Source organism: Ostrea edulis, chromosome 8 (genome assembly GCF_947568905.1).
Source record: "Ostrea edulis chromosome 8, xbOstEdul1.1, whole genome shotgun sequence".
NCBI lineage: Eukaryota > Metazoa > Mollusca > Bivalvia > Ostreida > Ostreidae > Ostrea > Ostrea edulis.
Genome location: NC_079171.1, coordinates 73,520,137 through 73,533,004, shown reverse-complemented (window position 1 = coordinate 73,533,004; position 12,868 = coordinate 73,520,137). Strand labels below are relative to the sequence as shown.

The following is a 12,868-nucleotide window of genomic DNA, read 5'->3' as shown; positions in this document are numbered from 1 at the left end:
TTATATCATTTGTTTGTGTTTTTATATGATATTTCATTATTTTATGAAATATTGTGTGCAGAGATACCCACATCTTGCGATTATGGAGTGAAATAAAATAAAAACGCGTAGAAATGGGTAGTCATTTTACCAATATATGACTCAAGTAAAGTCATTGTTATTTGCAATATGAAAACAAAGGGAAATCAAACTCCCCCAAATTGATAAGTAGATATATCAACTATCTATAGTCATACTTTTATGAAAGCCACACGATCTTGATTGGAATAGATTGTGTTTTATTGATCTGATTAAAAACCAAAGAACGTACTGTCCGCACTGTGAAAATTGCAGAACATGATGCGGTCAGACAGTCAAAAAGTGTTGAGGGTTGCTTTATTATGATGAGCTGGGCAACACTTATATATTTGAATATACGCCAATAGAATATCAATATCACTAAACATGTTATACTTAAACTGGCTGTAAACGTATAATGGTTTAGAATGCATTCTACGTATGTTCACTCGTCGAAATAAGAAAGAACCGGAACAAGGTGTAGTATTCTGAAGAGATTGTTTAACTCAATTATAGTTATGCGCGCAGTGTGATGACTTCCGGAAGAAGTTGTTTTAAGTATCTACATCATTATGAATTACCATTACTGCTTCAGAATATATGGCTAATTGAACTAAAACGAAATCAATTACTCGATATGTTAAAATTAATTACAATATAATCCCAATTATTGGTTATATAAATGATTAATGTGCATATTCACATGTGCTTCAATTGATTTTATTTAACATGTATGCTAATATCTAGGAAATTATTTTTTTTTTTTACATATGTAAGGTGAAGATAACGAACAGTGATCAATCTCATAACTCCTACAAACAATACAAAATCGATATACATATGTGTGTTTTATATACACGATAAACATGAAGACTGTCAAACAGGGAAAAGGTTTGAATTTACAAGCACGCTATTGCTATGGATAAATGTTATGTATTTTGGTATTACTTTAATAATTAAAACAAATGTAGATTAGATAAGGGGTGGAGTAAGGATATGATAATACAGTCTCACTTTTCTGGGTGTCTTATCCTACAATATATCCGGTAATGTATTCAATGCTTACCCTTCACAAAAAGCACAACTAGTTTACTCGAGGTAAATCAATGTAAACATGGATTATATCAGTAGCTCAAAGAATAACAACACGTTTTGCTGAAGATAAGACCGTATTGATTGTAACGTTACGTTACCTTGTCTGATATAGCTAAGATCTACAGGACTAAGTTCTTCATAGATATTTCAACTTTTCTGTGTATGTGTTTGATGTACAACTTATACGGTTCCACTTTTGATGCACCAGATGCGCATTTAGACAAATACTGTTTCTTCAGTGATGCTTAAGCCGAAGTGTTTGAAATTCGAAATAACAATAAACTTCTAAGAGCTAAAAAGAAAACGAGGCAAAGTACTACAAAAATCAAAAACAAAACCGTAGGTATATCGTGCAAACATTTACAATATATTCTAAAATGTCAAACGTTTACGAAAAAGGAAATATTAATATCTAATGATCATTCAGCTCCGCATGGGAACGTTCAGGGCTTAAATCCTGGTTGCGACAGACCTAAGTCGTTAAAAGAGGTAGTGACAGTTTCATCGTGAAACCCTCGGAATAAAGAGTGAATACCATGTCTCTTCGGATATGACATTTAAAATGGATGTCCCGTGTTACGGTACGTGTGGTATGCTGAAAACTCTCACTGCTTAATGGTTCTAAGCGCCGAACATAGGCCTAAATTCGAAGTCCTTCGCCGGTGTTGGTGACGGCTCTATATGGTAAAAAAATCGAAATTCACGTCAAACAATATGCAATCAATCAATCAACCAATCCAATATTATTACTTTTTATAAACACCACTCTGATTCCACACACACGTACCCTGACGCTTTGATAAAAGCATTCTGGAATAGTTCCTGAGCGACAGTATCTTCGTAGTCTTTCGTGATCATATCTTCAAACAGCATGTAGGAATTATCACAGGCACAAATTGTACTCCTTTGTTACATATGGAGCTGATTCTTTTATATTCTTATCGTATAAGGTTTATTCAAATGTTTTTACATTAGAAGAAAGCATCTTTCCTTGTATCGTTCAACTCTAACCAAAGACTCACAATATGAGGTATAGCATTACAAGAGTATGATATTGATATCAAACATATCAAAGTCAGAGATAATGTTGTAGCAGATGTTCTATCAAGTGTGTCATGAGTATGTTTTGTTGTATATTTTTTGTTGTTGCTTTGATTGATGTACATTGCATATTTGAGTTTTATTTGTCTTTCAAACATTTTAAGGGGGAGGTGTTGTGTATAGTACTAATTGTACTGAGTTAACCTGGGGTGTTCTAGAGAAGTTATGTTTACATGCTGTGGACACCTGTGACTGATATTGTTAGACTCATGTTATTTTTAGTAGAAATAATACGTAATAATACGTAATGGTTGCATCATCGTCTTTCAAGGTTGTACTAGAAAATTAATTCCTATTATGAAAGGTGAAGATAACGAACAGTGATCAATCTGATAACTCTTATATGCAATACAAAATAGATAATTGGGCAAACACGGACTTATGTGCAAATATGTGCTTAATGCTCAGTGTGTGGTTACACAGGTAGTCAATTTCTTGCTAGCTTATATACAAGTGATCCCGTTAGGATCTGGGTTAAAATAGGTCCTCAGTACATTTTGCTTGTCGTAAAAGGCGACTAGATGGGGCGGTCATTCGGATGAGACCGCAAAAAACTGAGGCCCCGTGTCACAGCAGGTGTGACACGATAAAGATTCCTCCCTGTTCAAAGGCCATATGAGCCGAACATAAGCTGGGATTTTGCAACCCTATACCGGTAGTGGTGACGTCATATGAGTTAAATATCCTCGAGAGAGACGTTAAACAATATCCAATCAATCAATATATACAAGCGTGTGTCCCTGTATCTGTTGACAGTCTAGAGTACTAGAATTGCATAGTTTGCATATTTGGCCCTATTTTGGGTAAGTTTATATTATTTGCAATAATGTGACACACATGTGCTATGCATGCTAATTACATTGGTACATAGGATGGTGATAAGCTTTAGTTTATAAGTAAAGATTGATCAAGGTCAGTCAGTTGTATACCTTGACCATGTGTAATGATATGTGCAATTATTTCCATGATTATTCATATGTTATTTGAATATAACTTTTGTACATGTATCTTAAACTTATTTTCTTTCCTCGTTTTTTAGTGTACAACACACTGCTATTTTTGCCATAGTATACTCACACCAATTTGAAACTACATTTGAAACTATACTTTGATAAATTGATAACTTGGTTAGCACATCTATATATGCCATGCAGAAATGTCGTGTATGTTTGTGGTACACGGTGGGAGGGGGGCTCACAATCCGGCACTCACACATCAACAGACTCTATACTACAATAGCAATGGCTTTCAATTGCAAAAAGCACGTGTTATATGTAGCTAAAGTTTGCGACATACATGTACGTATTGAGTCCAATCCCTCATCCACTTTGTTTTCATCATTATCCACTAATACCGTGCATATTTGAGATTACGTAACGTCATCCAATTCATTTTGACACTTTAAGATTGATTCTATGTAACTATCAAAATTCAGTGGCAACGGTATGTCACAGATTTTGATGAAACATTGTGTGTAACACTATAATGATAGTTATAAAACAAAAAGGACATGTAAAAAACCGACTTAGCAACGGTTGCTATGGAAACCGATCCTCTAACAACAGCTGGACAAGATATGTACATGTACGTTATATCTTGAATAATAAAAAGTAAATGCTATTGTTTATAAAAACCACAATTGTAAAAAATTATTTTGAGGTAGGTTTTTGCTTTTAGAATTTTTTTTTTGGTATTTATTTAATTCTTGAAAACAATAGAAATATTTATTTTTATGATGTATAAAGGTTGGATATATGTAATTTTTAGAGAGGGATACAATATCTTTGCCCAGTCATTTGGTGTAAACTCACATGCTAGTAAAATGTATTGAATTTTACTTTAAAAAAGTACAGGAACACATTTGTGGAGAAACCAAAGATGAACACATAAACCAGTAGTTTCCTCTGGTGCGCAAATCAAAATACACCAGAAAGAGTTATTGCCCTTTGTAACACTCTCTTGTATTGGATATATAAACAGCCTTCATTTGTTTTCAGTATGGCAGGAGGTGGGACTTGAGTTTTTATTCAATTTTTTCTTCAGAAGTTTATCAATATCAGATGATCTTTGTTCACTTAATTCACTACCACGATCGTTATCTTCAATTGTGCTAAAGGATTTCGGTTTATTTCGTGGAATACAAATCCGTTTGATCTTTGCCATAGTCACCGGAATCTAGCATCCAATCGTCTACGTATTCGTAGAAAAAGTAAATGTTGTGCAATTTAACGCTTTATTGCATCACATTCGACTAAAAAAATGACCAGGGAAACAGAAAGCTGACAGACATATTCATAGAAAATATGAAAAAGCCCTGTCTGTTGCCGTGTTGGAACTGGTATTGACGTAAGTATTCTATTTGATATATAATCCAAATTCTAAAGTAAAGGCTGAATAAAATGTATCTGAAAATTTGGCTTTTAGTAAACATATGAGAACCCCAATTTATTTTATACTGCCAGCCAGGCTAGTCAGTTATAGTGGTAGACATGTAGACTGAACATTGTAAGTAGTCCTGTCATTTACTGCATGGGTGTACAATATAGAATACTCGTTAAGTATGTCCCCTACCTAACATTCACTCAGGGAGTTTCCTATCACATTTACACAGAGTTCAGGATCTGCAAAAATTGGGGAATACTTATAAAATCATGTTTCATGTGGAAATTTTCAAAAGGACTAGGCTTAATTTATGTAATCCTAAGTGATGACCTGTATCTCTCTCTCTCTCTCTCTCTCTCTCTCTCTCTCTCTCTCTCTCTCTCTCTCTCTCTCTCTCTGACTGCCAAGTTTTCAATAAAAACAAGCATGTGAATGTCCTGTGTGTATTCTAGATACAGATTGTTAAAATCATATATATTGGTGAGCCAGGCTACCTTCAAGTTTGTTTACCAGTGGTAACCGGGTTATCCCCACTAATATGTGATGGTTCTAATCTACAGAAGAAATCACACAAATACTATAATGATTTAAAGTTTTCTTAACTCTGTAATTATGAAATTTAGGACACATGGTTTGGAAAAATTAAATGATGAAAAATTGATGATTTTGAATTGGGCCCTGTAACTGGGACCTCAAATTTTAATACATGTAGGTCCTGTCAACTGAAGTAAATAAAAATATTAAATCTAAATTGTAAATATTCAAAGACTTTTGAATTCTTACTTTTTCATCCAATAATCACATATTTTGGCAAAAGTACATGACCACTATTTTATGTAATTAATGTGTGCTTTTCTGTGTTTCAGCTGTATGAGCATCATACTGTGCAAATCCCCTAAAGATGAGGTTGACCAAGTTGCTGACATTGAGGAGGTATATATTCAGCATTAATACATACACATTGGATATATAATTTGAAATTCAAATTTGAATCCCAGTATTATACATTCTAAGACAAATTAATAGATGTGGGAAATGTGGTACATTAGGTGTAGTTCTTGGTTATAGAACTTGCATGGAAACTGAATTCTCTAGAATAATCACATGAGACCAACCATGTTTTATGCGACATGATGACTTAAAACGTTTTCATCACAACTTCCTAAAAAATGTATTACTTCACTCAATCAGCATACTCCAAAAAACTAGTTGTTTTGTTGCAAATGACACAAATATATATGTACACATGTGTATGAGCTCAGTATCATTTGTAAAAATGATTAATTCTAATTAGATCAATGTTGAGAATCACTCAAGTGACCTACATGTTGCTATTTGTCTACGTCAGTCATCATAAGACGTTAATTTGAACATTAATATTCTTCTTGATAACCACCCTTCCAATTCTTTTGAAATTTCTGTTAAGCATCTTTGGGACAAGGGGAATTAACATAGATTGTAAATCTTAGGACTCTGGATTGACGGTACTTTTGAAAATGCTCTATACCAAAATTGAGAATTTTGTTTTAGAACCAGGGTTTGATTGCTTCAATTTTATGGAGAAAACTTTTTTAAGATACATGTATATATACACTTCGTCAAATTGTAGAGTTAGGGAGGGGGAGGGGGTTATAAGTGTATTTGACATTTATTTATGTCCAAATTATGCAATTAATACTGATGATTTCAGTAGTAGTCTGTTTTTTAAAACAACAGACACCAAGAATTAAGAGCACAATGAAAGCATACATGTGATAAGAAGGGGGGTGTGACTTCATAATATTGCCTGAAAATTCTTTAGAAATATTTTTTTTATCCAAAGCTGAAGAAGGAAGGTGGCAAAGGTTGATTTTTCATTTCTATTCATCTGTTAACTTTTAACATTCATGACAATGCTTTTTTTTTTTTAAAAAAGATGGGGGAACAGCCTATCTATAGAACTGCATGTAACCAACTTTGTAATAATATAAAAGGGGCAGCTCCATTGTTTAAATGGTGTTATGTGCCTGCTGATTGTTTTTGTGTAATTTAAGTGCAAGAAGAGCTGTAAGTTGATTTACACAAAATTTAACTTTCAAAACATTGAATCACATGCAAAACAGAGATTTAAACAAATATTTTACACTAGAGATGCCAATTCCAGATAATTAACATGCTTTGTTTATTGGCATCTGGTGTACATTTAGCAACAAGTAGTGTTGTTCATTGTTAAACGATAAATTGATAATGTACATATATGCGTTGGTTGTACATGTATGTGTTTTAGGCATATTTCATTGCATGTTTTGTTGTATATGATTGTCGAAAATATTGATAAAAATTAATAATGAAGAATTACTGATATACTAAGGACATCATGATTCTGATCTAAAGAAATTGAGGACTAGTTAATATTTACATACTTTGTTACATCATGACCATACATTGCTTGCAAGAAAAACACACAAGGGCCACATACATGTAATCAGTGACTAAGACATTTTGGTCAGTTATACTTTTTTTCAAGTCATTACACTTAATTCTTAGAAAAATTCCCTAACTGGCAATTGATTGCAATCAGAAATTGCAAATTTTCTATTTATTCCTTACTTTACACCATCGAATTAGGACAGCAATGTGTTGCGCGCTCTCTGTAATCAGGGGGAAATAACTCGTATAGCATTGTGAAAAATGTATTTCATTGATTATGCATATGCATTTGAAATACTTTATGGTTATACAAGATTTTTTACAATAACTATTGAAAAAGACTCGAACACAATTTATGTTCATGTTATGCATAAATCTTATTAAATCATTGACTCCGCAAAATCTTATGACGTCACAGGAGGGTGGAACTACCTTAAATAAAGCTGAATGCTTATGAAGGAAAAACAGAAAGGGGTACCAGTATTGAGAATTTCGAAATCACAGGGTTGTGAATGTGGGTCCAAAAGAGTCATATAGTGTATAACATGGATTTTGTAGCCCTTAGAGCTATAGTGATACTTAGCATAACCACATGTATACAAACTGTATCAAAACATAACATCCTTTAGGCCAATTCAACTTAATTAGTAAGATTATCATCCAGGGTCACCAAAACGTATGGGACAGACTGTGGGAAGATTTTATTTTTTTATTTTTATTTTCTGAGAAATATATTAATGACAAACGAGTTTTTGTCAACAGAAGTGCATAATTTAATGCCAGATATATAAATATATGCTTATTTCACAGATGATTTTTTTAGGGGCGGGCATGATAATATATGAATTAAGTAATTAATTAAGTGGTAAAATGACTATTCTAGCATCATGAATGATCTTGTACATGTACATTTAGTTTAATCAAATTGAATTAGGTGTGTACTGTATGGAAATGTGAAAAATAAGATGAACTTTTTAATATTTGTTCAACACATTTTTTAGAACTTGAAGAGCAGAAGATGCATTCCATGACTCTTACATGATATAGAAGACAAAGAAGAGGTCTTGAGAATGGAAAAAAAAAACCTGCGAGTTTTACAGTCAATGAGCACTCCTCACAACAAAAGTCCATCCTGACTCAGTAAACTGGTAGTCTATTCCTCTAAGGAAACACCATGACTTAGTTAAGATCAAGTTTGGTGTCAGAAGACTAATGTAACTAAACCATTGCAAAATTAACCTGCAAGTGTCTTATGTGAGGCTACTGAATACGGATTCATTACTGAACAGTTGAAGGAAAATCACTATTATAATGATTTAAAAAAAAAAGATCATTGTGTTGTTTGTAATAACATTGTGATCCATGTTTGTTGAATAAACAACTTTGCAAAAATGAGGTGTTCTGTGCTAATATTATAAATTTACTAATTACTGGTATGTCAACATAGATTACAGTAACACTGATCAAACTTCAATAAATTATAAAGTTTAATGCAGTTTTTGCACTACAAAATTTATTGATATCTACCCAATATCTTGAGAAGACTTTTTAGCTCACCTGAACCGAAAATTCAAGTGATCTTTTCTGATCGCTTTTTGTCCGTCCTCTGTCTGACTGTCTGTCCGTCCGTCTGTATATCTGTCCATCTGTCTGTTTAACCTTTCACGTTTTCGACTTCTTCTCCAGAACCACTATGCCAATTTTAACCAAACATGGCCAAAAGCATCATTGGGCGAAGGGCTTTCAAGTTTTTTTTTTCAAATGAAGGGCCTTGCCCCTTTCAAAGGGGAGATAATCACAATAATGCAAAAGTAGGGTGGGGTCATTTAAAAATCTTCTCAAGAACCACTTGGCCAGAAGAGCTGAAATTTACCTGGACCCAGTTGCTCAAAACCTTGGTGAAAATTATGTTGCTCAAAGTGAGTTTAGCCCTAGGACTTACTAACCAACGGTTTACTACTTTAACCAGTGGTTAGTATCCCACAATGCAACATATGTCGTCTGTATATGTAAAAAATAATGGCTACCAACACAAACAAGAAACGAAGTGAGAATTTCTCACCAGAGGAGACACTATTTCTAGTAAAACTAGTTGAAGAACATTTACGTTTGCTCAAGTCTTAACAGACAAAACAGGTTACTAATGCTAAAAAAGCTGCTGTGTGGCGACATATTACGGACGCTGTCAATTCCAGGGGGTCGGGGGTAGTGCGTTCCATAGACCAGGTAAAGGAAAAATATAGAAAGGCCTGCTCAAAGGCAACAGGGGAGAAACACCTCCAGAAGACTCACCGTGTCAAAACCGGGGGCAGTCCGCCTCCTCAGCCAATTGATCCGGTGTCGCAAAAAATCTTAGATATCCACCACGATTCCCCCAACTTTATTGGGATCGGGGGAGGACTTGAGGTCGGAGGCCTCATAATCCAAGGTAAGATCATTATATTTATATCACCATTGATCTTGTTAAAAATGTTATATGCTAAAATAAAATTGTTGTAAACATATTACATTACCTTCAAAGGTGACTGTCTCTTCATTGGTGGTTTGAAAACCTAGATTGTATGAAATTAATTAAAAAAAATATTATTACCAGCATAAAGAAAATTTTACATCATCAATTCATTATATTAAATTATTAAACATAATTACAAATTAACAATATTTATATAGTAATTAGCAATATCTGAAATTCATAGGCCAAGGTAGTACAGAGACAATTCTTCAACTCCCAGAAAATGTGGAAGGTAAGTTTAACAATGATAAATATGTAAGCTCATATGACATACATAATACTTAATACATGAATGTAGTGCATATTACCAGATCTATAATTACTTTTCTGTAAGAATGGAGGTTAAAGATTTTTAGCACTGGGTCAATTGGGAGAGGTCCCTAAGGGCGCTCTCAAATGTGCATATATTGCAAAGCAAGGGTTATAACTGTCAAATAATTCAGTATTTAAAATTGAATTTTATTTTAGGGACATCTGTAACATATGATGTTACATTATCAAGTTCTGGGACCTTGATCAGCTCAAAGAATAATGAAACAATATTTTATATAAAGCAATGTCTAATGTTAAAGACATCAATAGTGCGAGTCTAACACTACTTACAAAAAATGGTTCACTGTATCCCAAAATTATTTTATAGTGAAAAATTGCAAATCAACTTCTCTCACTGCAAAGAATTAAGTGAAAACAAATTTGATTTATACAATAATAAAAAACTATATAATGTAATAAGTATATTTAAGAAAAAAGAACTTTGGAAACTCAAAAACATATTTCAAATATAAACATTTAAGTATACTATTGGATTGATGTATATTGATTTTTTTAGGTAAAACAAAGAAGAGGAAAATTGATCAGGAGAGTCTGCAAGATCTTCAGAAAAGTATATTGAGAGAGGATAGGGAGAGGATCTTACTAATGAAAGAACTTATTAAAATGCAGAAAGAAAAAGTTGCATTAGAAATTAAAAAACTGCAGATGGAATTACCATCTAAGCCAACAGAAAATGAGATGTAGTATATTAACTTGCTCAATACACAGTAAAATTCACCTGTAGTAAGCTATTCTGATCATGTTGTCTGTCATCTGTTTGTCTGTAAAGTGTCCACATGTATATATATATATATATATATATATATATATATATATATATATATATATATATATATATATATTAGTCATATTGGTGTTGCTGGATCTCTTTGTTATGTGAATTCATTTTCAGTTATGTTGTGATCCTTTGGAGCTAGGTTAAGGGCACAATATGGGGGTAAACATGTTATGGGAATAAATATTGATGAAAAGGTTTCTTGAAAATCACAACAGGTAAACAATGACAGGTTGAAGGTGAATCAGGTGAGCATTGAGGCCCATGGGATACCTCACTTGGGGGTGGAGTTAAAGATAGCAATTATACTGACTATAATTAAAATAATTTTGAACAATGAACTGTCTGACATTGTTGTTTCTTGGTTCCACTACAATATAATCTGGAACATGTGGCTCATCTGCATGTCCACACTCCAAATCATCCATACAATCGTTCCTCTCTAAAGCAATGTTGTGCAGCACAAGCTACAATTATTTTTGCAGCACGATCCGGTTTACACTAGAAAAGAGAACACATGAAAATCTAACATGTAAAAATGCACAATTTCATAATACAATGTAAATTAATTTAAACCATTGACCTTTCAACTTTTAAATAAATTCGAAATTAAATGCAGTTCCAAATAGTTTGTGAAGCAAGCATTTGGAAAAAATAATAAATTTTATTTACAATTTGATTTATCATTGAAGAGTTGTCAAACAAATAAAGTACATAGCATGTGTATATCGAAATACCCTAATTTCTCCATGAAGGACCATAAATCGTCGTTTCAGCAACCCGAAACTTCGCTCAATCACCGCCCTTGTTTGTGTATGTGCATCATTTATTTCATCTGAGACCTACATAATACATTTGACGACAATTACAACTTTTCTGGTGAAGTAATTGTATTGAAATATGAAATCAATAATTTGAATTCCGGAATTCACTCCATAACATTTCCTCTATTGAATTAGGAGATCTCAGCATCTGATTTTGGTTTGGTCTTAAATTAACCCCCCCGGAACTTGAATCACTTACTCAGTCGTGGGTCGTAGAAAGGGAGTCACCAGATATTTGCTGCATGCATATCCACTGTCACCAATCAGTAGTCCATCCACATCGATCCCTTTATGATGCGCTTCGAAATATGTTCCAATATTTGATTCTCGAAAAATAAAAGAATCATGGTTGGACCCTGGCCACTTGGCAACAATGTTGATAAATCGGCCTGTAAGTAAGGAACAGGAGTAAAGGTGGGGCTTGCATGAAGTTTCATTATTTTACTACCAGCAGGACAGAAAGTTGGGTTTTTTTTTGTTTTTTTGTTTTTTTTTAAATATATTTATGTAATTATGATATATATTCATAAAATTAAGTCAAGTGCAAGCCAAAATTTTCAGCCAATTTGGGTGTCCAAAGGGGTAAGGGAGACTGCATGGCTCCTCTCAAAATCTGCCACCACTGATAATGACCGTATGTGTTTTTTCATATGTAAACAAAGGTATATTGGGTGGCCCACTATTTTTTATAGTTGCTAGTAGGTATGAATGAGAACAAGAATATATGCTTGAAAGATCTGAATTGTAATGTCAGTACTGAAGGAGCCCACCCACCCCCCAAAAATTAGACAGTATAAGTTTATGCAATATTCACCCCCACCCCCTAGATTTTATAAGGTTTCAAATATGTTTCCTAATTAGTCATTTGTACTATTTTCTATCATTTCTGATAAGGTGAGGTTAATAAAATGACGCAGATTTTAAGGGGTCTTTTTGGAAAAAAATTAAGTTCTCCCAATGAAGTAATTCAAGAAATCAAAAGATTTTGTCCCGCCCCCTTAAATCCGCCACTGGTTTAGGCACGTTAACATTCCTCATACGATGCTACTACGTGCCGAAAATACAAGTAATGCAATTATTCAGTGATGATACTATCGCCAACTATATAGTACACATGTGACAAATTATGTATTTACATACATAAGTAAGTGAAGAAAAGTGGGGGGGGGGGATTTACAGTTGGAATGAAAGCTCATTTTTTACCGGAAGTTGGAAACACTATTCTCTCTTTCATAGGTCTACAAGTTGTCGACACGGACAGACTGTGTTTCTCCACTGCTAACAGTTCATGTGAGTCATTGTGTATTTTTGAATATTATGTTGGTGGATATGAATTTTTATATCAATGTTTAGTGGTGATATACCGGTATATTAACTTCA

General features: G+C 33.5%; 2 long non-coding RNA genes across 2 annotated transcripts in view; both read right to left on the bottom strand.

Annotated features, from left to right (window-relative positions):
- LOC130049306 (uncharacterized) overlaps positions 1 to 9,607 on the bottom strand; it is a 40,538-nt gene extending 30,931 nt beyond the window's left edge. Inside the window, exon 1 of the long non-coding RNA XR_008797809.1 lies at positions 9,558 to 9,607. This is a non-coding gene — a long non-coding RNA (uncharacterized LOC130049306). The remainder of the gene's footprint in view (positions 1 to 9,557) is intronic.
- Positions 9,608 to 10,769: 1,162 nt separating this feature from the next.
- Positions 10,770 to 11,872, bottom strand: LOC125677939 (uncharacterized). Its single transcript, XR_007371340.2, has 3 exons — positions 11,688 to 11,872; positions 11,402 to 11,506; positions 10,770 to 11,165 (listed from the first exon to the last, which is right to left on the bottom strand). It is a non-coding gene; the product is annotated as an uncharacterized LOC125677939 (long non-coding RNA).
- Between the last annotated feature and the right edge of the window lie 996 nt (positions 11,873 to 12,868).